Source organism: Idiotropiscis lumnitzeri, chromosome 6 (genome assembly GCF_059441095.1).
Source record: "Idiotropiscis lumnitzeri isolate Australia: NSW breed Sydney's pygmy pipehorse chromosome 6, RoL_Ilum_1.0, whole genome shotgun sequence".
Lineage (NCBI taxonomy): Eukaryota > Metazoa > Chordata > Actinopteri > Syngnathiformes > Syngnathidae > Idiotropiscis > Idiotropiscis lumnitzeri.
The window spans coordinates 11,175,885-11,201,118 of record NC_142396.1 but is presented as its reverse complement, the minus strand read 5'-3'; the positions used below and the strand labels follow the sequence as shown (position 1 = coordinate 11,201,118).

Here is a 25,234-nt window from a genome sequence, read left to right as displayed (position 1 = left end):
AACGGGATCTCAAACACACGCACACACACGCTCACTGTACACACACACACGCACACACACACGCGCGCACACATGTGGACCAGAGAATGATACATGATTGTAATTATGAACCCACCATTTTTTTATATAAATATATAAAAAAAATATATGACTGCAGGGTATTGATAACGTATAGCTACTTTTTTTTAAATAATGATCATGATGATGAATTCATTGCAAGTGATACCTGTGAGTGTGTGCGTGAGTGGGTGTGCGCGTGAAAGTTTCTAATAGTTGAACACGATTCTCGTTCGTTCGTTCGTTTGTTTGTTTGTTTGTTTTGTGTTAGCTTATTGTACAACGAGCATTCTGCTGTAAATTTGTTCTTGGTATTAAATTATAATTTATGAATTTGATATCTTTTCATGGCTTTTTTTCCCTTCTCTCACTTCTTTGTGGTGGATGTGGTGGGGGGATTCCTCGTCCTTACTTTTTTTTACATGAATGCATAGGTATATTCTTTAATATTTGCATTTAATTATCATTATTACATGCCCCCAAAGTCACCACAAAACAACGCAAGACAACAATCACGAATTTCGAGTGCCAAACAAATACTTTTTGTTTGATTTATTTTTTTTAGCGCTTGTGGCTAAGATTAGCAGTGCTGCTTGCCAATTGAGGAAGAAAGTGCAACTTTGACTTGTGCATGGTGCTGTTGTGTTGCGCATGCGTGCTTGTTTTAGTAATTATGATAATGATGCTGACGATGATGGTGGACATCATTTATGCTAGTCTGAGATATCCATGACGTCTAATATTCGTAAGACGTATCACGAAAAAAATCGCAAAATGACGTTTTGGATATCACTCACACCCGCGATTGGTCGTGTCAACCTCACGATGTACATTATTATTATTATTATTATTATTATGATTGTTATTATTATTAAAGATGACAAACAGGAGGAGCCAATGATGTGTAACTCGCGCACGTGACGTGATACATGAGGCGAGATTTTATTTGATTCATTTTTTACGCGCGCTTTAGAAAATCACATTTGTTACCGTAAATTGCCTACATTTATTCGAAATCATTATAGCCCCCCCCCAAAAAAATCATTTATCCCCTAAAAAGCCAGTCATATTTCTTAAAGTGGGACAAAATTCCACTATTATTATTATCCCCCAAAACTCCACTTAATTATATTTGTTACAATTTTTGACGTGCTCTAATGTGTGTTAATGACGTGCGTGTTACTGTAACATGTCCCCCTTCATCATCGTGACGCGCGTGATTCATTTACACGCTCGGACACGCGCACACCTACACTGACAGACGCACACACACTCTCAAACACTGAGTGTTCGTCGGGCCATAAATGTGAGAAAACATCGCCATCTACCCGCAGTGATCGAAAGTGCACGCACACGCAGACACACTCACGCACACACACACGCGCCGGCCTCATGGACCTCTCCAGCAAGTTTCCACGCACGCACGCACGCATGGTCAGCAGCTTTTGAATATGCTGGTGAAGATTCTGAGCCGCAAACGTTATTGACGCCTTTGCGTCCAAACAACTCAGTGGCAACACTTAATTAGGTACACCTGATGACGTCCTCCGCTAAACACGCAATAAAAGAAAAGACATTTAGGATTATGCAGCAAAATTCTGTTGAGTTTGTCATGTTTCAGTGAGCGACACGCGGGGCCAAAAATTAGGTACAGCTTTCAGATGCACCGCGCCCTTTTTTTAAGGTTAAAAAAACTCTCTATGAAGTATATATTCTTTGTTGAGGCAGAATTGCTGCATTAACAAAGTGCAAGTGTGTATACAATTGTGGGCGGTTGCAATTGTACTCAAATGAGACAAATGAACTTGATGACTACTAAATTTGAATTATTTTTCAATTTTAAGCTTTGCTGGCGTCCCGGGGCGGGGGCGAATTAGTAAAATGGGGGAACTCATCTGAAATATTGCCCATAGACACACCCACTACACTTTACTATATTTACAATAGATGCTTAGCCGTTATAAGGATACATTTTAAATCCTTAAATCGTGCCAAATAATGACGGATTGATGCAACACATACACGCGCACTATAACAATAATAATAAAAAAAAATCTAAATCAAAATTGAGCATTATTGTCAAAGTGTTTCCCCCATTTTACATTCGTGGTGTATTTAAGTTGCCCAAAACAGCCGAATTATGCAATAAGACAAGTTTGAGTCATGTTGTCTCGTTTTTAAGTGTTTTATTTTCTTCAATAGAAATAACGAAAAGACCACACCAAATTAATCAAGTCATGAGTGTGTTAAAATTCAAACATACGAACCAATTTGCGCGAATACACCACAATTATAGAATATTGCAACCTTGATTTCGAATATTTTTTCATTCTTCAATAGGTGGGAAAAAAAAGACTTGGGGCAATGACATGCAGACGACGCGGATTAAGGATGGAGGGGACTGTTTTAAATAATTAAAACTCACACACCCAGTCTACTACTACTACCAGTCTACTCGCACTCTGTATTATTTATAAAGTCTTGCAATGGGTTCTCATAAAGCGGTCAGTGTGACACTTAAAAGCATATTAAAGTCTTCAATATATCAACAAATACATTTTATTGATAGCTAATTGGGGGAAGGCCTTACTTTAAAGGTTGTCAGTTTTCAGGGGATGTACCCCCACACTCACACGCACATAAAAAAGGCCACGATTTTCATTGTGCACTCTTTGCTTTTATTAATATAATATAACTATACAAATGATATTTATGTACACTCACTAAAATTATGTAAAATGACCGACTTGGTTGCTTTTCTTGCAGACAATGGGTCAGGGGAAAAGCTTAATTGTTCATGTGACAGAGAACAAAAGGCGAAAGATGTCAAGAGCATTCAATTGGTTTTCCATCACTTGGAATTCTACTTTCTACTTTTTTCATGCAAATCACTCTCGAAATCTTATTCTATTTTTATTGATGGCTAATTGGAGATACCCCGCAGGTTCACACCTTTCGAAGATTTGGCGTTGTCCTATTTGTTTGAATTAAATAGGGGGGGGGGAATTATCATTTTTGTGGATCGTCCACATTTCATTTGATACAAGCCTTCCTTGTTTGTTCATCTAAAGTTAAAGAACAATTTTGACAACTCCATCAATATATATATGGCGCCACCAAAACGGAGCTCATCATCATCATCATCATGTATTGTAGCGTTGTGTTTTGGGTTTACACTCCACATGATGCTGTTGGAAGAGTTTGAACACAGCCCACTTAATTTATTTAATTTAATTTACATTTTGAGTGTCCTCAAACCCGTTCGATAAAGACGCCTTTGAAGGATGCTTTTCATGTGCACTGTTACGTGGGGGGGGGGAAAGAAGCTTCGTTTGGCTCAAGACGCGTGTTATGCTCGGGACGCGCCTCGTGTTTATTTATTTGCGTAAACTTGAAATCAGTTGCATTCATTTGGGCGACAATCGGTGATCATCGTCGTCGTCATCGCCACATTTTTTATGAACAACACACGCCTTCACACCCGCTGGTGAAAAGCGCCACACTAATTCAGAGTAAAAAAACAAAAAAAGGAGACTCTTAATTTTGGGACTTTTTTGTTTTTAATTTCGAGTTGTTGATTTAGTTTGTTATATTTTAATCAGTCGGCTACAAATCAAATGTTGTGCTAAATATAAACTGCATAATTAATACATTAATATTATTATTTAGTGATTTGGATTGCTTGAAATGTGTGCTGACGTTTTTTTCTTTTGCGCTAACGTAACGTTAAATATCCAATTTCTGGAGACATTTTGTCACCTGGACGGAATGAAAAAACGAACCAGAAGCTACAGTTTACATTAACAATAGAAAAAAAAGAGATTCATATGTATTTATTAATTATTTAGCTTACATTTGATGTGGGTCCCACACTGAATGTCCAAGTATGCAGAATAAAAAGAAATATATTCCTATTCATTCCACTACATGAAAAACAAATTTCCGTATGTCCACTCACATAGAAATTATATATATGTGTATATATATATATATATATATATATATTTATTTTATTAAATCCATAAATTTAAATTTTTGTGCTTCCTTCTGGTACTTAGTTAGGAGCCCGTAAATGTGCTGATGTGCGCTCAATTGTGGAAATGACATTACAGGATGAGAAATTAATACACTACAACCCCTCCGCCTCCTTTCTCGCCGCCGAGTGACCCCCATGACAACCCGGTGAGTGGCGCCGGGCCCCGCTGCACTAATGACCAGGCCTGGACGACCAGCGCAGCGACCGCGGCTGCGGCTGTCATGCTGATGCAGTATCGACTTCGTGCTGCAGAGGGCGCACTTTAGCACCTTTCACCTCCTCTGCCAGCCTGCTCTTTCAGCCGCTGTCTTACTCTGTTTTTTTTTATTCATAAATGTATGTAATTGTTACTTTTGTCACTTTTAGAAAACCGGAAAATAATTTATAAAACGAAAAACCTGAAGGGGATTCTTTTTATTTTATTTTTATTCCATCCAAAGCTATTTACTCATTTCAAAAGACGCATTTAACTAAACAACTAAGTAATATTTTAAAATATCACATGGATGATGGAAAACGAAATATAGTTCAGTAGTTCGAACATTTCTCATTATTTTACAATTGTGTTTAATTGAGCGTCCAGCCAACGAAACCAGATTCACCATCACACGAAATGTGGAAAGAATTGGCCCTCTGAAATTAGCTTCCTAAGTGTTTCATCAATAAATTCAATTTTTAAAATTGAACTACACAATTTAGCGAACTTTGATGCGTGTTCTCTACATGAACTTCCAAAATCTTGTTTAATATTTCAATTATTTGTAAGAAAATTAACCGTACGTCTCGACTAGTTTCAATGCTGTCGTTCTTTTATTTTCAAAATACTAACCTAATTTCAATTTATTCCTGCTTGAAACATTGATTAGTTCATATTTTTTCATTCTATTTATTAATTTATTTATTTTTATCAACTGTTCCGAGAAAAGCAACAGTGGCCTACACGTGGATAGAAAAGTTGTCCTCAAACGGTCCAATCATTTAATTAGTCAAATTGTATGTCTTAAATTGTCCATAGCCCTTAATATATATTTTTTCACAGCTTTAAATGATGCACACCCCCACAACTGGTATTTAGTTTCCCGACAGCACGTTTATTATAATTTATTCAATCGACTAGAAACGAAATTACTCCACCCGCGATAATTGATATTTTTTAATAACAACGTCCGCTAATTTCACAATCGTGTGCATTCGCTCACAAATTATTGAAACGCAGGAATTGAAAATTAAGAAAAGCATAGTAAAGTTCTATATCCAACTACAATAAAATCTGAATTTGGCATTTGTAAATGTCAGCACAGTGTCAAATGTTGTCATTGGATGGAAAAAAATGTTTACATCAAACAGATTGTCACAGAAATTTAGAGAGTGTAAATTTCGGCATCATTTCTGCACATTTGGCTGAAATAATTTTAACAGATGGCATAAGAATGAAGAAAATCATCCAACGAATGCCGTTAAAATAAATTAGATAACACGTCCATTGTTGTCTGTAAATGTCAGCATTATGTCTGCATTTTATAAATGAAGCAAATCGTAAAATGTCTTTAATCGCAAATAATGGATATGTAATCTGCAAAAGCATTTTTTTCTCGAATTGAATTAAATGTCAATTCAAGTCTGCAAAATTCATAGCAATGGCTGCAGTTTTGCTGAAGTTATTCCAGTATGACAAATTAGTGAAGAAAATTGTACAGAAAATACATTAATTTTTTCGTTCAAAGAAATTGTCAATTTTGCATTTGACATAAAATGAAAATCACTCCGTGAAATGCTTTTAAATTGAAGTTAACTACAATAAAAATGTTTCATTTGCATTGCAAATATCTGCATTTCTTCTTGCGCCACGAACGAAAAAACTATGTGACTCATGTCTACTCTTAAAGTTTGCATGTTGCTTTATTTTCTCACTGTGTGAAGTTGTCGAGAGTGCAAAGTAAGACCGTTTTGTTGTCCTTTTACTTTTCTGATGCAAACGCGAAGGAGAACAAGTTGCGGCGCTCGAGTTTGTTGTTGTTGTTGTTTCCTTTTTTTTTTGCTGCCTGGCGACGATCGTGCGTGTGGACTGTGTGGCGGCGCGGCGGACAATAACGCGCCAATTGTCCAGGTTTTGTGACCCAGCAAATGCGAGGGTGGCTCTCGTGGCTTTGCTATGTAATTATGCAAAACACTTTGCATAAAGACTTTGCCATCCGATCTAATGATAGGAGCCTTCTGCCTGCATGCGTGCACGCACGGAGCCAGCCAAGCAGCCAGCCAGTGGAGGGCTGCGGTTGCAGCTGCTGCCGCCGTTGCTGCACAAACCACAGTCCAGCAGGTAACGCATGTCCACGTGCACCGCAGCGCTGCTGTGTTCAAATGCAATTGTTTTCTTTTGTCTTTAGGGGATCAGTGCACTCAAATACAGCCCTTTTCTGTGAACATAAAAGTGGGCACACCCTCAAAGAGCAGGTTTTTGTCAAATAAAAAAACAAAACAAAAAGCAAACCAAATCATTTCAAAACCTATATTGTGACCAGGGGCGGTGCTAGGTGCTACCCAGGGGTGGCCATGACCTTCCCTGCTCACTCTCTGGCCACACCAGCTACATGGAGGGGAACTTTTGACACTGGCGACTTTCCTGTCATTTTCAAATTAGATCCCTTGATATGAATTTCAAGAACAACTTTATAATGAATCTGAATGTAAACCATTACAGAATCTGTCTTTAGTAATGAAAGCTTGATGCTTTGAGTCAATGTCAAATGAATAACGTGACTTTGAAACACCAGCAGGCAAGCAGCATGGCTGAGATGTCATTGTTTATCATAGCATCGCAGTCATGGCTTCATGAATTAAAAAACACACATATATAGTACGTCATATAGCACATATACCCCAGAAAACTCATAATACAAGAAAATAGCTGAGTAAAAAGCAACTTATAGAATTGTGAAGAATTAAAAGAATTTTGGGCCATCAGTGGCATTATGAATGGCTGTCGTTGACTCTTGATCGCTCTTCTTGATTGTTGCATGAAAAGTAGCAGAAGACGATATGAAATTATTCACAAAAGCAAAGCAGTGACACATTAAATTGTGTTATCAAATAAAGGAAGCTCAGAAAAACGTTTTACTTCTACTTGATCTTGCTTGTATTACAGTACGAGTGTGTTGAGCAAGGTTCAAGATATATGCCAATTTTATTTCATGAAACCCTGACTGTGGATGGCATGACAAACAATGAGTTCTCAGTTCCGAGCATGCCAACGTATGTGTGTTTGTGTGTACGTACCTCAGTGCCACTGGCCACCCCACTGAAAAAAATGTTGGTTTCATAAGTGTGCACACCCTGGCGGTCTGCCCCCATCGCATTCCAACTTATGTTGAATGGAACTATTGCACCTGCCGACCTTTGATTCTGATTAACCTCAAAATTTGTTCTAGGAGGCTTTTCTTGACATTTGTTTTATTTCTACCAGGAGCTTAAAGATTTAGATCATTCTAATATTTTCAGAAGTTGATGTGAGCGTCACGTCAGTAGAGATGTCAACATAAATGTTCGTTACAACTGATTGCAGCACATGGACACAGCTGTGGTGTGTTCAATAGCAATCGTGTATTTTTTTGTGTGTGCAAATGCAGTGAAAACGATTTTTGCTGCAACTTTGGAAGCAGCATCCGGAATACGTGTGACATCCATGCATGTTGTTCCTCCCCACGCCTTCTCCAAGCCCTTGACGTGCACTCTCCCATGTGTGTGTGCATTTAATAAACACTTGCAGAGGTGTGAATCGGAGAGCCTTTGTGGTAAATTAAGTGCCAGAAAGGAATAAAGAGATGCGCAGCTGTCAGAGGTCACAAGCAGGCAGAGACATGCTTCCAGAGCAAAGAAACAAAGGAGGAGGAGAAGAAACCACACGTGAAGACCGCTGCCTTTCGAGCTGAGATCAGTGAAGGAAGGAAGGTAAGAATGAAGGAAGGAAGGAAGATGACATGAAGGGGAGCTCAGACGACATGTGGCCTTTAAACATTCAAACATGAGTGATGAATCAAATTTAGATTTAAACGTGGAAAACCTGAGGCACGTCCTCTCAGATTTTCTTCCAAGTGAATGAAAACAGCGGCAAGTGTCTCACAAGCAGAAAGAGGTGCCGTGAAATTTATTTTTGTGGTTTTCGGAATGCCAACATGAGGGGGAAACAACATGCAAGATTTGGATGAATTTCCTTTCGTGTCATATTTGTGTCCTTAACCATCCCATGCAAAGATTTATTTTATATACACAAGAAAATCGTAATGACTGTAAAGTACCTCATTAGGAATTTATCTTTTTTTTTTCTGATGTGCTAACACAGCTTATGTGGCTAATGCTACGTAGGGAACTTGTAATTGGATAGTTCAGTATAGTTCAAAAGTACTGTTGCTGTTTATACTACTGAAGCATTCCGAGAATGTGTTTCCTACGAGTTTATGGTGACATGCTAACATGGCTAACGTAGCTTTTGCTACGAAAGGGAACACATCAACAATCGGCCACTGGTTCAAATTCACACATAGTTCTGTTCTTGTTGAATTGTATTGCAAGATTTATTTTCGGTAGCATACTGACATGGTTAATGTGCCAAATGCTATAAAAGGGAACAAATAATTTGATAGCTTCATGGTCTACATTGGCACATTATCATTGACATCATGATCAATTACTCTTTCTTTTAGCGTTATGATGGCAAATCGGGATAATGGTATGAGGCAATTTAAATAATCAGATATCTGATGTCTAAATCTGCTTAACATACTGAGTTAAATGCCATATTTATCAGTGTTTTGGGCTTAATATTAACAAAGCTAGTGTGGTTAATGCTGTCTGGAAGATTACATCATTGGATAGCCCCCGTTAAAATTGCACTCCTGCGATATAATATTTTGACTTTATTTATGTTTTGTTTTATGTTTCCTGTTTAGTTTTTTTTAGTTAATGCTAATGCTGATGTCATTAATGTCAAAAAGTAATTTATATGTTTGACTACCTCCAACCTAAATAGGGACCATGAAAGATGTGGAATTGTGACATGAATATTTGTTTTTAGCTTCATGCTAACGTAGCCAAAGTGGCTAACAGGCGGATACAGAAATTAGAGGTTCAAATTAACGCATACACAAGATAAAAGATAAAAACCAATGTTGTAAAATTAGTAATAGCACCTTGGTTAAAGAGAAATTCACACCACGGACTCATTTTAAATTACTCTTGACAAAAAAACAACAACAAAAAAAAACTTCAATCCTGATCGAACTTTAGATGAGCATCCACTAGCAGTTTTAGGTGAGTTGATCATCTCTTGTGGTTCATAGTGGAACTTTGAAAAGAAAGCCCTCAGCTCAAAGGGCTCTGCGTGGTGTTAAAAAGCTCTGATCAGGGCCGTGACAGGTTTTGGTCCAATCAGACAGTGGAACATGCCGCTCCCACTGTCACTTCCAATTTTGGCGTGACCCCACCGTGCCGGGATGGGGGAGAAGTGTCACATTGTGAGACTGAAAGCTGGTATTATTCATCTGACAGCTTCACTCATCTGGACGTAATGACAACAAAAACACTCAATGCAACAGTGGTGGGTAAAGCATGGCTTGCGGTCCACATATGGGCCGTTTCGTTCTGTTAGCTGCGTGATTTATTCTGATTTGTTCAGTCATATAATTTGTTACACATACAAGTGTTAATATAACATGAATAATTATATATACATATGTACCAATTGTTTCATTGCATTAAATAACTGGTTAACCAGTGTACTAATTCTAAACTAAGCAATAACATCAAAGATTGTATTACATTGTATTATAAAAATATACTTGTTGAAATAATTCAGCCATTAATCTCCAAAGATGGTTTAGTGAAGATGCATTAATTCATTTACAGTTTCTCATTAACTGATTTATTCATTTAACTTTTATAAAAAAAAAAAAAAAAAATATTGTATTCTGACCATGCAGGTACGCCATCATATAAACAATTTTTAATATAACAGTATGAATGCTGCCATGTGTAATATACACTCCATTTCCTTGGCCAAATGTCTTTTTCTTCTCATATAAAAGAAGAAGAGGCGTTATCAGCGTGGTCATTATCAGACGTGCTGAGATGGTCGGCTTCATTGTGTTGGCCACTGACTCAATAAAAGTGTCTTTCATTGCGAATGGTGTATGGTATTAATCACATCCAAAATGTGTGTTTGCGCAATTTGACTTGGACCATAGTATGGTGGCATTAAACCTTTGAAACTTTTAGATTAATTCTGCTTTTGGCAGCACAATTAATGTTGCTAAACATACAAGGTGCATCCCAAGTGCCAACTGTATTTTGAGCGTGTTCCATCCTGATTTTGACAGTATGCTAATACGGGGTAATGCTGCAAAGCGGAACACCTGAAACATTAAGAAAAAGTATCTCTGATCAGCCGTGTTCATGCTAACAAGCCCCTCTCATATTTTGAATCATCCTACGTGCCCACATCAGATCAACATTTCCATGTTATTAAAAAACCTATAGAAGAATAACTAACAGAAGAGAAAGAGAACGTCCCCTAAGTACTCACTTCAACTCAACTTTATTTGTAGAACATTTTGCATTCAACCGCAGCTGCATACAAAGGGATGTACACAAAGAACAATCAAACATAAAATCAAAGACACTTTAAACAATAAATTAGTAACAAGAAACAATTAACACAATAAAACGCTTAAACAATGCTAAGTGTTTGTTGTCATGTTGAGTCGAAAGCCAAAGAATACAAATATGATTTACAACAGCTTGTAAAGATGGACAGAGACGGACGGGGGCTTGCCGAACATTTAGTGGAAGGTAATTCCGAAGAGAGGGAACAACCACGGAAAAAAATGATTCACCTCTGAGCCTCCACTTAGTCCTCGGTACCACCAGTAGCATCTGATCCGCTGAACTGAGGCCTCGGGCAGGTGCATAGGGGTGGAGGACCTCAGCGAGGTAAGGTAAACTGTACGGAGAGCCAGTGAAGGGGGGCAGAATTGGAGTTATTTGCTCCATGTAATAGGCAAGCAACAGCATTTTGGACTAACCGCAGACGCTTGAGGGACGACTGGCTGACTCCAAAATAAAGTGCATTACAGTAATCCAGCCGAGGTGTAAAGAAGGCATGGATTACTGTTTCTAAGAGCTGTGAGGAATGGAGAGCGTTTAACTTAGACATCTACCAAAAGATTTAAAAAAAAATTCAAATTAAATTAAATTCCAATTTAAACTTCAACTGACAAAGAGCTCAGATATCATAGCTAGCACTAGTTTGACTCGAATTTGGAGGAATCTGCAAATCTTGTTCTTATAGTTTTAATTGACAGTCGGAGACTATGACCTCGTGCCGAGGAACACTTTCAAAAGAAATTTTTAAGCATGGTTTTATATGGTCAAACAATGGGATGGGTAAAACTATCGTAAGTAAGTAGTAAATACAACAGATTTTCTCCTACCATGATTAGGTCTGCAATATATCCTCAGAAATAAAGGGGGTTCACGATACAATAATACATTTTCACATTTCATAAAAGCTGAAACGGTAACAAAGCGCTTTTCATATGGTTTAACATAAATTAGCGTGAAATTAGAACAAAAATTGAAAACACATAAACAAGAGATACCAGATGAAGAGCAGAAACAGCGACAGTCTCATGAGGAGTCAAAAGCATTTATAGTAGTATACTAACATAGCTACTAATGCCACAAAGCGGATTCAATCAGCTAAAAACTGCGTCATTAAAAAAATAGCTGATAAATTGCCTCTTGGTGGAATGCTAACACAGCTAATTCGAATAATTAACTGTGATGGGTGAAAAAACAAACAGGTAGTCGTGAAAGAGGGTTTTTACACATCAAAAAAGATTAGCATACGGTATGTATACAGTATGACTACATATACTGTACCGATATATATACACATTCACATTGTTGGCATGTGCTGATGACATCATCGACGGTCTGGCATTTCCCGCCGTGTTGCGTTGTGTGTGTGTGTCATTAAGTGATCACTAATGAATGGTGACTAGGAGACTGGCTGGCTCCCGCCGCTGACCTCGGCTATTATTAGCGTGACCTCCCTTTGGCTTGACCAACAAAAGCAAACAAAAAACAGTTTTTGATATGATTGCGGCGAGTACACAAGGACTGATGAAGAAGATGATGGCCTGGCTGCTGGTAGTCAAATTGTAAACCAATCTTCCGGAAATATTGAACATACAGTTGATCCACTGCGTGTGAGCATTAGCAGCAATGCCCGATGTTAGCCAGTCGGGTTGGTGTATTTCTCTAATCTCCTGCTTGAACCCTTTGAACTAACTAGAATCGGTTTTGTTAATTGTTGAGTTCCGGTGCAGGCCTACATATCGATGTTCTCTGGCTTTGCGCGGATTTGGTATTTTCATCAGCGGTAACAGCAGCAACAGACCTTCCACTGCATTTTTAAAGTAATTTTTTTAAAAACTGAAGTCTTAAACATAACTTCTTCCAAAGCACCAATTCCGTGAGCCATGGCCAAGGGAATGATGCACTAACAAAAACTCCTCACGTGTCAAATGCTGAAGGGGTCACACCTGAAACAAACACAAAACGGAAGTTTATAGTGACTTTTGGGACACTGCATTTTTTTTTAATTTTAATGTTTTCATTCCTTTGTCTCTTGATGGAGAGGAAAAATGTTGTTTTGCTACTCTGGCTTCCGCCCACATTGAGTAAACAAGCGTGTTAGGTTATTATAGGTTCATTCAAGACATGAATGTTAAGTGTGACTGGGAATTTTATTGTCAACTCATGTATGTCTTCATGTGTCCTGTAATTGACCGTCAACTTTCTTACCCAAAGGCAGATGGTGATCGACTCACATGGATCGCTAAAAATGGATGGATGAATGGATGAATAAACTGTTAAATTATTTGAACATGACTGGCAGTTACGGAAGGTAATAAAACAAAGGTTGAACAATCTTATTTAAGTTTATTATTTCTTATGGTACAAAAATGTTTCAAAATGCCACTGTCAGAGGTTCGGCTTCAAATCTGGGCTGTGGCCTTCCTGTTTGGAGTGTGCGTGTTCCCCCATTGCTTAAGTGCATTTTCTCCACATACTCCCAAAATATGCATGTTGCTCACTTGAAGACTTGAAATTGCCAATAGGTGTGACTGGGAATGTTTTATTTTATTAATCAATTTTATAGAAAATTATGCTCACCAGAAATGAGTAGGATTTTGAACAAAAGTTATTGTAAACCTTTAACAAAACATATTTTTCATCAGCGATTCATCTGAATTTAGCAGAATATAATAACAAAAACAAAAAAATGGCAATTAATATAAATATGTTTGTGGTCTTATAGTGACAAAATTAAAATGGGATTCATAAACTGGATTTGGGGATTTTGAACCAAAATTCCATTTATTGAGTAAAAAAACGATCAGTCAAAGGGTACCTTTTACAGGATGTTGTACAAAAACGAATGCACTGCACTCAGTAAAAAAAGATTGAGATTGATTTGTTTTAATTCCATATTAATTATAATTGTGTTTTTTTTAACTTGAATTGTTAACCTCAGCTGTTTGGAGTAAGAAAGATTTCAAAACGATAGCACGATGTTGTTTAATTGAAATACGAAATAATTACACAGAACGTGCTATAACGTTGTAAAAGCGTATTGATACAACATATTGTGAGTACATTTTCATCTCGACCTAATTGAACGCCTGCCTTAACAAATCTGTTTTCAATTGCTTAAAAACAAAGTCAACAGCTCTCTTTTTAAACTTGAATATTTTCTTGAAAATAAACTTGCATAAAAATTCTATAGGCGATTGATATTTATGACGTTCAGTGGCTGTCCCGTTTTCATGATATCTCAGCGGGAATTTTGAAAATGTAAATCATTTGATCATACTTATTAAAATAAAGGAATTTTTTAAATGTATTCGTTCATTTCTATTATTTATAACTCATAAGATGGGACATGCAAGGTTATTTAGATACTTAACACACAGTAAAATATATTAATGTATGTGATAAACTGTATTTTAAACGAAAATGAATAAAAATCAAACATGGTATTTCTTACGTAAACGTTAGAGTGACCAAGACGCGTGTGCAGGTCTGGTCCAAAGCTGCAGCAGGAAGAGTCACGTGACGAGGGTGGACTTTCACGCTGAGAGCGCACACGAAGGGGCGGACGGGTCACGATTAAAAAGCCAATCATTAGTCCTTTGGTGACATTTTAATCATGGAGGGGGCAAAAAAAAAGACTTCTTCTACAAACATCACCAAATTTGAATAGAGCTGGAAATACAATGTGACATGTTGGCAAATAAAAACGCCGACATTCCGTATTTAAATGCATGTTTTTAGCCCATATTAAAATATAAGTTCTCCAACTTTAGTTTATGAAAATATATAATGATACCGGAATCACACTTTTTAGATAATGCTTTCTTGATCAAAGTGCTAATTTTACAATGCGTTCATTATGTTTATACAACAGAAATGCATGTAAGTAAAAAGCAACTAAAATACTAGATTCAAATAAGCGAAATAGAAGAATTAAATATTCTAAATAGTAGTTGTTTCATTTTAGGAAACAGAGAAACAAAACAAATGAAAAAAAGAATCAAATATACACAAAAAGAATCAAAACAAAATATACACCTCAACGACGCACTTTTAACAAAACGAGATATAGTGGTTTATTTCATTTACCCAATTCATTAAAAATTGAATTAAAAAAAAAAACATTCAAAATGCAAAAAGTTCACCATACGTGTCCGCTCCAGTATAAATAGCCTTGAGGTATTTTTTGACAAATTAATTTAATACATAAAAAAAATACAAATAGATATAAAAATACGAAGATGAAAACACCCGTGCCTTCTAAGGAGCACGAAGTAATCTCCACTAGCAAAGCATGTGCGCTTGAGAACCTGCTGCTGCTAAATGTGTCCAAGTTGCACCTTTGACCCCAGCTTTAAGAGCAAAATGATGCAAGTCATCATCCTCATCAGGGGGGTAATTATGGGATGGATGATATGACTTTGCGCCAGTTGCCAACAACAACACTTGGAGCTCTTCTTGCCTTTGTGCAGTCACAATTGTCCTGCTAAAGATGACCTCCCAGTCATTTTTCTCAAAATAGCAAATCCTTTTATTCTTTTAAACGCCCCCTGCCATTTTTTGAAATCGCCGACCACCTTTGCACCACTGCGTCCTCCCTCCTTTGTTTGGCAGGTGTCTCCAATTACCTGCTGGTTTCCTCTCTTTTGGGCACACTTCTTCACAAGCACAACATGCGAGCAGAAGAGACGGCGACGTGTCCGTATTGATTGCCAGCACGTCGACGCACTCGTCGTCTCCTCGGCGAGCTGGTTGGCATTTCATTATAGACGAGAGCAAGAGATAAGTGCCCACAAGGAGCGCTGGAAATCCGCACAGGGAAATGCAGTGTTGCTAAGAGACGGAGAAGGCGCCAAACTTTAATCAGGAAGCTCGACTCTGACCTTATGCAAATGAGCTTGTGACAGCTATGTTACTAATAATAATTCTTACTAAATAATAAATAAATAAACAAGATTGGCTTGAAGTACTGAATGAAATATATTCACAACACTTCCTACCTGTGGCATTTTCTATCCCAGGCCCAGTTTTGATTTCCCAGCAATTTGATATTATTCTCAAACTTGAGGAATGTAAGAGAATTAATTTTTAGTGTCCTTAGGTGTTACAGCGAAGAGGTGCAGTACCACACTGTGCCACAAAAAGCAGGGCAGCACTGAGCACTAATAGAAGAGGCAGAGAATGTCCCAAACTAAGCTCCACTAATAGTTGTTATTCCCTGAGAGAATTCATTGCTTGTGAGAAGTCTTGTAATGTAACAGAGCAAAAATAAGCTTTTAATTGACTTAATTAAAAATTAACTTAGTTAATTTTATTTTTAAATTTATTTTGTTTCCGTTTCTGCCAGCTTTCACGTTTACTCTTCTGCATTTCCTCAATAAAACGTGGATTGTTTATCCCCCTGACCATATTAGGTACAACAAAAAAAAAAAAAAAAAGAATGTATATCTGAATTTGTAGGCATACCAGTTAGGAGAGGTCATGAAAATGTAATGCAGAGTCTAAGGAAGTCATCATCAGTATGGTCTCTCTCTCTCTCTCTCTCTGTAGCTTCTTCTAATTTGAGCCATGCTAACGTTGCTCATTAGTCAGCAAGACACACATTTTAACTCCGCCATTTAAGTAAAAAAAAAAAAAAACACACACACAAACATTTAAAATGATTACCACTCACTTTTTTTTTAAATACAGGACATATTTCAGACCCACCTACATGCCTGGAATTCACAATTCATTCTTCAAACCAAAACAACCGAAAGACTTCAAATTCAAGCATGGGTCTTTACATTTTACATTTCAATGTGCTTTAGAAATTTTTAAAGCATGTGTGAAAAAAGAAAAAAAAAAAGAATTTGCTGATGCCTAGCCAAAATCTCCTCTGTCACAATTCGTTAAATGTAATATTTTTTTCCACCAATCTTTACTTCTATGTAATGTAATGTAATGTTTTTACAAATGACCAATCAAAAGTGTGGAAAATGATTTGCGCTCATTGAGAATGCAACTTTAATGTTTGAATTTTTGAGTTCTCTTGAAAGCTGAAGATATTGGCGGTACGAGGATTTAGACTGACATCAGCAATACGGTCATGAAAACTTGCTCGTTTTGCGGTTGGGTTCGGAACATACACCGTATGACAAATGCATCATGAATTAGTGTCAGCATACGGGATGTTCGGACTTACGCACAAGTTTACGAAGTTTGATTGTCTTTGGTGTTTAGAGACGCTTTTCATTGGACGTATTTTGTGACATGCTTGAACCTTACATGACATTTGGCGGCAAGATTATTCACATGTGCGACATCAACCTGGGGCATCTTTCTTGACCTGCGTGTCATTTAACACAAGCGCGATAATGACGCCATAGAAAGGGGTTGCTTACACAAAGGCCAGGGGAGGTTGCGACCAGCCAGAAAGGCCGTATCGGGTCCATCCGAAGAGGATGCCGATAATGGCCTTTTAAGTTTCACCTCCCCGTGTCCCCCACCACTACAAAAGTCAATCAATAGTGCGAGTGGATCAGCGTTATGAGGCTACCGTACGAGCAACTGGTGAGCTGCACCGCAGCTAATTGGCAGGCAAGAAAGCGAACTGAGTGTCCGATTAAGCTTGCTTGCGCAATACGGGTTTTAACATGGGTGGTAATTTACAAATGATGTTCCAGAAAAAAAAAAGTCAATCAATTAATCAATCAATAGATTATTCTTAATTTTTATCACTATGAAAACCTGATGTGCTAGAGAAAAATTGAGTGCAGATTCAGAATCAGAATCAGAATTTGTCTAGAAAAGTTGTACCTACATTGCTGATTAAAAAAAAAAATAGTCCAAATTTGTTGACGAGTGTTATGTTTAGATCGGAATCAGGCCGCTTCCAAATTTGGATACAAAGTTGATATTTGCAGAGGAAAGTAAACACACAGATGGGATATACCTCGTCATTGTCATCTTGACGTCATCCGAATACACGATTAGTCATGTCCACACAAAACTAAGTCTAAATTACACCTGAGACAGTTTCACAAAATGTGGTCTAATTTATTTTGATTTCACATGAGAGGTGTGCACACTTATGCAGATGACACACAGCTAAATCTTTCATTGTCCCCAATTGACAGCAGTTCAAGGCACGGGGAGAACATGCAAACTCCTCACAGGAAGGCCGGAGCCGGAATCGAACCCTGCACCTCCCTGCACACCTGCGAACCAGTCGTACGCTGTGCCGCCCTAGAAGGAGAATTATTTGGAAATTCTGCTACTGGTTTATAAATCACTGAATGCTTTGGGTCGTGAATACAGTCAAGAAATGCTGATTAAATATAAAACCAGTTGGGCTCTGAAGTCTGCAGACTCAGGTCAGTTAGTGGAGCCCAGAATTCAAAGTAAACATGGTGAATCTGCTTTTGACCGTTATGCTGCACTCAAATTGAATAAGCAGCCACCAGAAGTGAAGTCAGCCCCAAGTGTAAATGCTTTTAAATCCAGGTTAAAAACGTAGCTTTTTTTTCTCAAATATTTGATTAAGGTCCTCTAAACAATTTCAAATCTTTTTTCTTGTGGATATTTTAATAACGCACTTGTAAAATGTTTTTTTTACATTCTGTAATTAACGGTTGTGTTTGTATATAAATGCTTGTAGGTGTTTGTGTCTTTGCTTGGGTGTGAAGCACATTGAGTTGACTTGTGCATTAAATGTGCTATATAAAAAAATCCTGCCTTGCCTTGCCTAGACATAACATATGGTTTAAATAGCATACATTCAAGGTCTATAAACATTAAATCTGGTTGTTTTGTTGTGTTGAAATCAAATCTGATCTCTGTTATTTCCGGATAATAAAATAATAAACATCTTTGTTGACTGGGCCTGATTTTGAAACCTGTTTTATGTGTGATCACATCCACACGGAAAACGTATGTACACGGAGACAGACTGAAAAAACGGGACGCAGGACTGAAGTGGGAATTGGGCACTTGGACATGCAGTGTAAATCCGGCCGTAGATCCCAGTCCTGCTGTGGTGCTTGCGCAACGACGGGGAGAGAGGGAGGAGGAGGGAAGGCGGGCCGAGGTGAGTAAAGAGAGCGGCGTTCAAAGCGAAACCCTTGTCAATAGTACTCACAGTGGGCCAGGAGGGTGTAATAGCACTTGCTTGATTCCACATTGATATCATATAATCCAGTGTGCCCCCGTTTCACTATCATATTTATCTAACCTGCTGGGGGACAGGCTAAGGGGCGGCAGCGTCCCCGCTGCTCGGAGCAGACGCGCTACACGGCGCCCTCGTGTATTCTTATTGATTACTCCCACCCGGCGGCCCCTCGAGACCGTAATTTAACTCAGCGGGCGCTGTACTTTAATGCTGGAATTCAAACATTCCAGCCACACTTGAAGAGAGAAAAACAATTGACACTTTCAAAATGTGCAGAGCCCTCTCTTAAATGGGATCTGAGGGGGAATGGATCATTTCATGTTCAGTGGGTATTTTTATTATTATTCTTATTTTTTTTATATATATATATATATATTCTCACTGTCTCGCTTTGCTTGTCTGCCTGTGCAGTCAATGCGTTTTAGCACAAGAAAGTAAGAGCAACTTGTTCATTCGAAGAACACAGACTGTATTTCATGTTATTTGTGGAAAACATGGAACAGTGAACCCTTCTGTTGTGTTTGTTGTTTAACGACACTGTCGATGGTTTAATGTGACCCTAAATGTTTCATCTTCAAAAAATACAATAAACAAAATATTAATGATTTTTTTCTGGTTGTCGAATGTACACACAAAAAAGGAAAAATGTGTAAAACAACTGAATTATTCTCATTTTAATTTAACAGAAAACATACAATCCGCAAACTAGGATTACATTTAGCAATTTTGACCCTCAATTTCACAGTGACCTGCTCTGTTTAATTTGAAATGAATAGACAAATTCATTCCTCGGCCACAATTTAATTGAATTCTGATTAACCATGATTACTCTTCTGTAATGTTACGCTGGCCAAGAAATGTCTGCGAATTTTTTCATCTAGTAAACCTTTCTAGATAATTTCTTTTTTTTTTTTTGCATTAATTCCAAATCTGTCCTTGTTTTTTTTAAATTTATTTTTAACATATATAGTGCAGTAATACATTCACAGGAACATTTATGGATTCATGGTTAGGTTCAACAAACAGATGGTAACACAGATGGTAAAATACGCATTTTGCAAGCTTTAATACGTCAAACATAAAAACTTAAATGAGTATCTGAAAAACTAAAAATAAAGACTTTTTTTTTTTAAATCAATGTCAAAAATACATTGCAGGACACAAGGCCATCGTTGATTAAAATTTGTCTGTTTACCAGCAATATTACGACAAAAACAATATATTTTGGGAGATTTGGTTCAAGTTCTCAAGGTAATTAAAACACTTTACATAGATCGTTAAAATTTGCAATAAATGAATAACTAACAGCACCATATGGTGAATGACAAGCATTATTCGTTCATGAAAAAAATGACATTGACCAAATATGGACATGGCAGGGCGACACCCGAAAGTGATTAAAAAAAAATAGTCCAATCCTACAAAATCCTCCCAAAAGAGGCTGTTTGAAATCATAATTTTGCATCTTAAACTACCATGAACATTTAATTTTCATCTAAAAACCAAATCATACAACAGTTGATTTAGCACCAACAGCGCACATTGTTCTTATAAAAATAAAACAAAAGTTGTGTTGGATAGAGTGAGCAAACCTGATTGTTTGTGCCGAGGAAGACCAAGCCATCCGGAGTGCAGCTCAAACCAGCATCAGCCAGGAAGAATGGCCATCAATGAACTGTAATGACTTTGTTTCCTTTAATGAGAGGGAAAGGATTTGATGTTAATGCTGTTGATCACCACATCGGCTTCAACACACCTAATTAACTGCAGAACACACACAAAACAATCAATGAATAAAATGTTTCTTTCGATGGAAAGATGAAAATACTGCATTTATCTGAGCGTTTGGGTGACGTTTTGTGGCCGCCAGCCGTTCACTGTTGCAGGCGGAGCAGCAGAGCGCACTCCAGAGATCCATCCATCTCAATCGGAGGCTGCAGCTGACACCTTACAAAGAGGTACAATTAATAAGGGCATTATCCAGCGGTGGGCAACAATAGAGTCCTAACGCATACACACCAACCTCGGGAGGCCCGCCAATGACGGAAAGTGTGTGTGTGTATGTAGGAAACAGGCTTGGGGGGAAGGGTGTGACACGGCGCCTCAAAATTGGATGCATTACAAGCAATGTCTTCACTCCATGAATCCCAACAACATATTTGGAATGACGACTCAGCCAGCAAGGACACCTTTTCAAAAAGTATCTTTAAAAAAAAAAAAAAAACGTTTAAATTGACGCAGCTGAATGGAACCATTGAATAAGCACAAATTAATGGATCTACTGTTGGAAATGTAATTTTACTATTAATTATACATTTGTAGGCTCAAGTGGCAAGTAAGCAAAAATGAATAGATGTGATATGTGACCCCCCCTCAAAAGATTTACTCTTAATCGCATTCTTTGAACAAAGGTTAGTGAAAAACTCCCTCCTCTCTGCCTCACTTCCCATTGTTCATTTCAGTGTTTATAAAGGCGTAATTAACAGAAATTTGTTACATTTTATTTACTAATGGCTCCTCAATTGCATTTTTTTTTAAGGATGAATTAGTAGAAATCTGAAATTTTTTTTTCATATCAGATTCTACCAATTGCACGTTCATTGCATTTACTTGTGAAATGAGGAACCTTTCGCTCCCCCATCAGTGGCCGTTTTTATTTATTTATTTATTTATTTTTTATTTAGAATTTTTCCCGTTTTTTTTTTTTTGGGAACAATTGAAGCTCAATACATTTGAGGAAAAAGTTTCTATACAGCTCATAATTTATTTACGAGAACATTATGATGCAACAATTAATCATGCTTATATAGGTTGAGTGTTTTTAGTCCTTTTTTTTTTTAATTCTACTAAAACTCTCTGAAGTTTTATATTGGCACTGCACGCGAGATCATCTTGTAGACAATATATGGCCACCCCTCCTCCCATAGGTTTCAAACCCCTTCTATACGCTTTTCTGTTTTTCATGTGAATATTTTAAAAACGTTTTATTTATTAATTATCCTGTTACGTTTCGATCAGTACATGGTGCACAAAGAGAGAGAGACAGTGAGTAGATTTGCAGCTATCAAACAAACAGGACAAGTGATGATGGCGCTGCCATCAAAGTGTCCTATTAGTGCAGCTTGAGCGCAGCATTGTGCTTCACAGGCGAGAGGGCGGAGACGGCGCCGCACTGACATTTACAGCAAAACCAGGGGTTGTTTGTGGTCACTGCACTGGAGACAAATGCCGGACCCCGAGGGTCGAGGGTCACGGGATACATTTCACCCGCAGCGGAGGTCCCTCTGTTGGAGAAGACAAACAGATAAAGGAGCCGAGGTGTGACGAGCTCCCGCTGTCGTGGAAATCAATGCGAGGACTGAAGGAGGAACTTGTTCGTCTCTTCGAGTTCTTAGTCAGTCCTCCCCACGTCGAGCCTTTTTCTTTATACCCGCTCGATCCGCAGGGGAAAGGATGAGCTTGGTTATGGATTAACGGCGTGATCAATAACAAGATAGGAAGCTGTAAAGCTGAGGAAAATTAATTCGAAATGCAGTCAAACTCTTATCGACCCGCAGCCAGGGTAGCAGGTAGCCGATAATCCACCAATATTGTGATGAGCGGCTAATCTCTCATTTTAAATATGACCTCCACCGCAGCATAATAAAAGTTGAGAGCGGCCACCCATTTTGTTAGCGTCTAATCAGCCCGGAGATTTTCTCACCTATTCATCTCCATCCAAGCACTAATCTTCCTTTCTGAGCCCCAGTCAATTAAACCACTTTCATATCATTGCTGGGGGGAAAAAAACCTCATTGAACTTGCAGTGACATTTCTGTGACATCAGCAGTTGAGAAGTCAATTTTTACATCGCACGTTTGCTGATTTGTAAACACAAGACACAAATAGAGGGCTGGGATGAAGTGAGACATACTAAAGTGTGATGGTTTTAAATTTTGAGCTGGTTTTTGCAGATTTTATTTCGAACTGAATATATTGTCTGGCTTCTCTGAAAGGATGTAGCTCACATAAAATGTAATAGTTGGCTTTGTGGAGCGCACGCATTTCACATCCGACTACAGATATATCTTTATCTACGGTTTAATTTTAATTTTATTGACCGAGCCCATAACTGAATGTATCTAATTGCACATTGAAATTAATTTGTTAGTAGATAACATATTTTTAATCAATTAGGTGTAGATCCAGCAGGATAAATGGAGTAAAAAAAAAAAAGAAAAAGGAAAAAAAAAAAGAGGTGTCTCAAAGTGAAAATTTTTAAAACAGATTCTACATCAAAAAACTGAACATGTGTGCGAGCTCCTCAAAAATAATGAGCTTGATAACATTTCTCGCAAAGCGTATCTACGCTAGCAGTAATAGAATTGTTAAACAGGTTTCAGATAAACCAAAAATAACGGAATGAGTGCTACTAACAAATTTACTGTCTGGGAGTCCGACATGGAATAGAAAGTTGTTCACCAGATACACAACTAATCGAAAAAACTAAATTGAGTCCTGCCCAGATGAAAAGTTTTGCGATCAAATTGAGTAAATAATGGAACGGAGATTGTGAAATTCAACTTGAAACCAGATATTTGTTATCGCTAAAATATTTGTGTTACTACTTCATACCACAATGTGGATATCCAATCAGCGTCTCTTGAAATATTATAATTTCATTCTAGTGGAGTGCAAATGAGACAATCATTTGCTGGCAGTCCATCTCATCAGCAAATAACGCTCACCTAAATATCATCTTAATTATTCCCCACTGAGGCTGGCCAACTCCAAGCTGTCAGTCACTCCTTTCCAGCGTCGACCAATCAACGCTTGCGGCCTCGCCACCGGGCACCACTCGGGACTGGGTCACCTCCGACTCGCAGCCCCCTTCATTGGAGGTACGAGCTGAGGGGAGTGTCGGCTCTGCATCAAAAGCGCAAAAACAAAGCAGGTTAATTGGTGATCAACACAGTTGGACTTTAATGAGGCTCGCTAGCCTGCGGCCGGGCCCGCTTCGCGACGCAACTTTCCTCCGTTTTCTTTGATCGCCTTGGCTTGGTCCATGTCTGTCATTGTCGCCCGTAATTACCTTTAGCGCCAAATGGCCGCCGTGAGAGATAGGTGTCTGTAATTAATAACATTTCCATAAATTTGAATCGCTAACCAGTCTCATTAGCCGTGCCCCCCGTCTTTTTGTCTCGCCTCGACTTCTCTTGTCATCTTTTTCCAACTCAGACGATACACAATAGTGCCACTTAGGGCGAGGGACTCGCTTGATGTGTGCCACATTTTCCCAGTAATCCAATTTTACTGCAGGTAATTTAACACAGCACGCGCCACGTCAATGCAAAGGGAACACTGATTTGTTGGAAGTACGGAAGTTTTTTCAATTAAGACAATCAAACTTTGATGGAGTGTAAACACGGAGGAACACCGGCTAAACGTTTTTGGCACTTCCTGGTTTGGACCGCAGTCATGTTGGCAGAGAGAAGGCCCGTGTTGTGTTCACTTGAACAACTACAATTACACTGGGGGGACTGAGTGTGTTTCTCTTTAAGGAAACACCTGTTGTTTTGATGACTTCTAATATGTGCCAACAGAAAAAGGCTTTTTTTCGTGACACATACGGGAAATAATTATTTTATCGCGTTTCGCTCACTTACAAAAAAACAGTCAACCACATCAGTCAAAAAGTTAAATCCTGTTGTGCATTTGAGTGAACTAAGTCTTGGATCCCCTGGACCTCAACCAGAATTCTAGCTCGCACGGGTTGTCTGGTGTTGATGGAGCGCACGGTTGTGCCTTGAGCAATACTCCTGATATTCATTGTTCATGTGCATGAAGCACACCTGTTCTGGGAATCACCGCCCAATCTCTATACCACCATGGACAAGAAAAAGATTCTCTAGAAAGATGTCTGGGACACGACTGTAGACGTGAACAATGCTGGAATAGATTGCAAAACCGTCACCATGGTGTCACTATTTCAAAGTGGAAGACACACAAAATGACCATTTTTTTGCATACCATCAAAGAAGCGCCTCACGGAGCACATGAATCCATTTCCGAGCAGCAGCCAAGAAAGTTGGAGTCGATTTGGAGTTTCTGGAAATAGGAGTAAGCAAAAATTGCACCTGAGCCATTTTGCAAACCTTCTGACCAACAAATCTCATCACTTTGCTTGTTAACAAGATTTTCCAAGTACCAGAAAAGAGTAATAGTACAAGAGCACTGTCTTCCAAGCCTTCTGTAAGTTAATTAAATGTCCGCAGCCCTGTAAAGCAATTTCCTTGAGATCATTAATACGTTCCTGCCATATACGTGGAGGCTGCTCACCTCATCCTCACTGGACAAGGCGA

General features: G+C 38.3%; 1 long non-coding RNA gene across 1 annotated transcript; it reads right to left on the bottom strand.

The window, feature by feature from the left end:
- Positions 1 to 11,030: 11,030 nt before the first annotated feature.
- On the bottom strand, positions 11,031 to 23,792 carry LOC148335223 (uncharacterized). Its single transcript, XR_015844106.1, has 4 exons — positions 23,621 to 23,792; positions 22,071 to 22,177; positions 20,486 to 20,840; positions 11,031 to 12,690 (listed from the first exon to the last, which is right to left on the bottom strand). It is a non-coding gene; the product is annotated as an uncharacterized LOC148335223 (long non-coding RNA).
- Positions 23,793 to 25,234: the final 1,442 nt, after the last annotated feature.